Genomic DNA, 5,718 nt, shown 5'->3' with positions numbered 1-5,718 from the left:
ATATTAATTTGCTGCCCCTGTTAAGTAAATTTAAAACCAAACTGACAGCGTGGCTTAAGCTCCCGCTTTCAGTGGTGGGTAGAACTAATCTTATTAAAATGGTGTGGATGCCGCAACTTTTATACGTCCTACACAACTCCCCAATGTGGATCACCCAAAAAAATTTTAAGCAAATTGATGGCATCTTCAGAGATCTCATCTGGAAGCGGAGACAAGCTCGCATCAAGTTAGAAACCTTACATTGGCCTAAAAATATGGGGGGTCTTGCTCTCCCGAACCCATGGCTCTATTTTCTGGCATCCCAATTGCAACACCTTTCTGGCTGGGACTGTACTGAGCCCATGCCGTTGATGCCTTCGCTTCTCACTCTACTATTTGCTGGTCTGGACCCGATGTGTGCACTAGAAACCAAATTGTACACAAAGCAGTTCTCTCACCTGGCCACCATTCAGTTGTTGGGCAGGGTGTGGAATGCCGTAAAAGGCATTCTTCATATAAAGGGGTGCACTAGATATACTTCGCTTTGGAAAAACGAGTACCTACCGGAATTGCTCAAACTGAAGGGCTTCGCTGAGTGGAATAAGGCTGGGATACGGAAGGTTCACCAATTTACTTTGAAGGATCTTTGTGTTCTTTTCCCTATTTTCAATCCCAACATAAAATCACTAATAAGCACTTTTTTTAAATATCTGCAGGTCCGACATGCTCTTGTTTCTCAATTTGGGACGACCCCTCCTCCTATCTGCCCCACTCCGGTGTTAGATGCAGTGGTGCGGGCGACTCATACAAAGGGTATAATTTCATTTTTATATTCCAACTTACTGCATAGCTCCACTTCTCCCTTGTTGGAGAGAGTGAGAGACAAGTGGACTCAAGAAGTAGGGCCCATAGATAATGAGCTATGGGAAGACATCCTTTCTAACATAACCCTGACCTCCATGTCTGCAGCCTACCGCCTCACTGAGCTTTTCATTCTACATAGGTCGTATCGTACACCCGAATTCTTGACTAAGATAGGTATCCGGGATGATCCGTCCTGTCCAAAATGCGGATTCCACCAGGGCTCACTAATACATCTACTATGGAGATGCCCCAAGTTGGTCAGATACTGGGGCCAAGTAATCGCAATGATTAATTCAATTTTTGATGTCTCTATTGACCCCTCCCCCCTTGCTTGCCTGCTGGGGGGCATAGAAGTCCTCAGTCTGACTAATAATTTAAAGACGGCTGTCCATAGAGCTCTTTTTACTGCTAGGAGACTTATCGCCCGTAAATGGATATCGCAATCCCCGCCTACAGTTGCTGAGTGGATGCTGGAATTAGATAGGATCACTGCCTTTGAACGAGTAACATACCAATGGAGAGGGCTAGAAAATCAATTCCTCCTGATTTGGTCCCCATGGCTGAGCTTTAGATCCCAGCAGCCGTAGCCTTTCTTTGGGTAATGCTTCCCTCTGTGGTATTAGCATGGATTAAACATCTGTTTCACATTGATACTGCTCTTTATACATATGCAAATGCTTACTATAACTCTATGCATTACGTCTGGACTGTACGACAATACCTCTGTAATTGCATATTTCTTTTTCGGGTCCGCGAGTCATGAGGTGCTAGTTTGGTACTTGGTGAAAGTTTTGTGTTTCTTGGTGTTTTTTGTTTTTCTTTTATTATGTCTGTACTATGTAATTGTCAATGTTGGGATCTGTTTGTGAAAATGTTTAATAAACACGATCTGATTTAAAAAAAAAAAAAAAATCTCTGCTGCGATCATTCTGTGATAAATGTAACAATTGCTTCCATAAGTTAGCAACTACCACAATAAACCTATAAAGTAAGATGTTTATAAACAGTCATATTGGTTCACCCATAGACATAAGATTGGGCTCTTAGGCTTCATTCACACAGGGTGTTCTGGGATTCCTGTGGTAAAAAACTACGGATTCATGTGACAGGAATGCCAGGTGTCCCCGTTCAGATGTATCCATTGAAGTAAATGACAAGGTGACAGCATCCACATTTGTCAGCAGCAGTCTGCATGTAACAGGACATGGTACAATTACATGCAGTTTGGAATAGATGATTGTCGCTGTAGGCATCTAACCTGCTTCCAGCAAAAGTAATCTATCCCAAACCGAGTGTAATCATAACATATAGGATTACATGTGGACCATTGCTAAAAGTTGCGGCTGCTGTCAACTTGTCATTTACTTCAATGGGTACAGCAGCCACATCTGAATGGGGACACCTGGGATTCCTGCCATAGGAATCCCAGAATGCCCTGTGTGAATGGAGTCTTAACAGCTAATATCCTGACAGCTTGATTGACCATTTCAAACTGGGTGTTGAAGAGAACTTCTAATTTGTAAACTCCACACCAAGGCAGCCAAAAGTCAGCAAATAATTTCATAGGCAATGCAGAAGAGGATAGTTCTGTTCACATCACTGGGTAAACAACTGACAAGGGATGATCTGCACCTACAGTACCTAAAGAAGCACCATGAAATTACAAATTATAAATTACAACTTAAACATATCTAGAGATCTCTATACATCTAGTACACCCATAATTTTCTTTGTGATTGTTGCTTTCCACAGCCCTGAGAAAGAGAAGCCCACTTCACAGTGTGCCCAATAAATGTTCTCCAAACATGGATGCTTTAGTTCTATACGTGTGATGTGAGCACAGATTGATTCCATGATGATATATTTTTCATTAATGTCCTTTTAATGCAATGATCCTGAGGAGTCTATTGAATTAGAGAGATAAAATTAAAAAGCAGCAGGACAGAAGGATTGGTCTCATTGAGCAGTGTTCTTCAGTATATGTCCCGAAGCCAAAACTATTGACAGATACATTATTTTTCCATTTCCTCCACAAGTGGTCGAGGAGCGCAACGTCAGAGAAGACCCTAATGATATTTACGCTAATGACCTTATTAATTAATCAATGAGAATCAATAATAATGTTCATGACAATCAATACATCAACCTTGCTTTTTGTATAATAATAATTTCTTTTAATGACTGTGTGTTTAAAAAATAATACTGGAGTTGCACAAAGTGGGGATTTTATGTTAAACAATTAAAATATTTGGTTCAATTAATTACAAAGAAAAGTCTTAAGGAGGCTGTATAACTGCTAATCTGCCTTACACAGGCATATAGATTTGACCAAATCCAACAACAGATATAGAAGCGCAAAGAAAAGATGCTTGTGGACTTTTCAAGTACCCAAATTTTACTGTGTGGTACTCTGGATCTGCCTCCTAGAACATGTGACAGCGCACCGCGCAGAGGGGAAAAATGCCTTTCCCCTGAGATATTGTGATATTTGCCATGCCAGTTTACAGGTGAGATTTCCTAGGAAGGCACCGCTGATGTATCCTTCCCTGAATGCATCTGTGAGGACAGGGCTATATCACCAGTGCTTCTTTCAACCAGGAGAAATCCGGAGGAAGTGGAAATACAGCAATTGTAAGTAAAAGCAAAAAAAAATTTTTACATAACGAATGTAAGATGATTTCATATCAGCATGCAAGGCTGCTTGCTGATGTGATTTTTAGTAAAATGGGGTAAAGGTCCACTATAAGATGTCATTGGCCAATCACCACACTTTTGTGACTTGCTGAGATCTGTTTGAAGGAGCAGAAAAATGCACTGTAAAATTATAGGGGGATTGTTTTGGCACAAGGCAAGCAAGTACATTGCTTATAAGATTGTATTTCTACTGGCTGAAGTTCAGCTTCCATATTTAAGGGTGACAAATGAACAAAATTGACATGGTGATCACGTTAATTGCTTCACAATCATTATTGGGGACTGGGGCTGTCAGTGACAACAGTCTTTGACAGATGGCAGCATGCACCTATGCATGCTGCTGACTGTCAAATGGTAAATGTAGATTAACGCTTCTATGCTTGGAATGCTAATCTACAGATTGTTGATGCCTAGTGGTTTAATATCTCTATTGTATTAAGTTAATAACATATGCGCCCATTTTCTCGAACTTTACCACAACTGCCAAAGTCATACATTGATAATTCAATTGTAAATCCAAATGCAGAGTTATTTAACACCACAATTGCAAATTACCCATTAAGGATTGAGTGTATATTCTATATTAATATTAGGGATGCACCAATACAATTTTTCGGTATCAAGTACGAGTACCGATATATTTTTTTCGGTACTCGCCGATACGGAATACTGATACCGGAAGTCCCATTAAGGAAGCTAGACGGAGTGTAATGACTCGCCACCTGGCTTCCTGATTAGCTGGGAAGCCGGGCAGTGTGTAAAGACTCGCCACTCGGCTTCCCGATTAGCAGGGAAGCCATCTCCATGCTCCCTCGTCACCAAGTGACGAGGAAGGATGGAGCCGGCTTTCAGACTAATCAGGCAGCCGGGCGCCATGTAGTGACTCGTTGCCCGTCTTCCTTATTGGTCGAGAACCTAGCCAATCAGGACGCCGGGCAATGAGTCATTACACGGTGCCCGGTTTCCTGATTTGCTGGGAAGCCATCTCCATGCTTCCTCCTCACCAGGTGAGGAGGAAGCACGGAGCTGGCTTTCTGGCCAAACAGGAATCCGGGGGGTGGGTAATAGCTTGTCGCCAGACTTCCTGATTGGCCAGCTTCTCGACCAATCAGAAAGCCAGGCATCAAGTCATTACACAGTGCCCGGCTTCTTGATTGGCTGGGAAGCCAGCTCCATGCTCCCTCGTCACCAGGCGACGAGGGAGCATTAAAGCGGCTTTCTGGACAATCAGGAAGCCGGGGGGCGGTTAATAACTCGCTGTCTGGCTTCCTCATTGGCCATCTTCCAGACCAATCAGGAAGCTAGGTGGCTGTAAGGCTTCCACCCTGACTTATCTGGTTTGCAGCATTCTGGCTTGGCTGCCATTTTACCCGCCTGTGATTCCTCCTTTGCCTGAGCAGACTATGTAACGCTGCTCAATATTTCCAGGCTCCCTCTTATGGCCAAACAGGAGAGCATCATCTGTGAGAGCCAGATGGGAGTTTCCTGTCTCTGAGTGATGATGTCACCCCACTCACTATATAAACCATTCAGTCCAGTCTGACCTTGCCCTTGCGTGGTCTTATCTGCTTGTGCATTCCTGCAGCTCTGAGTATTCTGATTCTGTGTATGACCCGATCCTGGCTGACGTTCTCCTCTGGTTCTCCTCCTGCTCCTGGTTTGTTAATGACATCGCTGATTTCCTGGTTCCTGCTCCTGGCTTGTTCCTGACAACGCTGATCTCCGTGTTCCTGGCTTGTACGACTACCTATTCTGGCTTCAGACCTGGGCTTGTTTCGGTTTATGATTTTTGCTTGCTCCTGTGGACACTGCTTTTAATAAATATTTTAATTAGCACCTCATGCTTTTCTGCTTTTCATTGTGCTCTGACAGCGGCGAGTCATTACACGCTGCCCAGCTTCCTTATTGGCTGGGAAGCCGGCTCCATGCTCACTCATCACCAAGTGACAAGGGAGCATGGAGCCATCTTCCTGGCCAATCAGGAATCCGGGCAGTGTGTAATGACTTGCTGCCCGGCTTCCTGATACCGAAAGTTTGTGTATCGGGCTAGGCATCAGGCATCCTACTTGCCCAAATACTCGGTATTGGCACTGATACCGATACTAGTATCGGTATCGGTGCATCCCTAATTAATATACAGTATATATATTAATATACAGTATATCTATATATATAGATATA

Source organism: Nanorana parkeri, unplaced genomic scaffold, assembly GCF_000935625.1.
Source record: "Nanorana parkeri isolate BGI_ZX_2015 unplaced genomic scaffold, ASM93562v1 scaffold698, whole genome shotgun sequence".
Lineage (NCBI taxonomy): Eukaryota > Metazoa > Chordata > Amphibia > Anura > Dicroglossidae > Nanorana > Nanorana parkeri.
Note: the sequence above shows the minus strand (reverse complement) of the source record.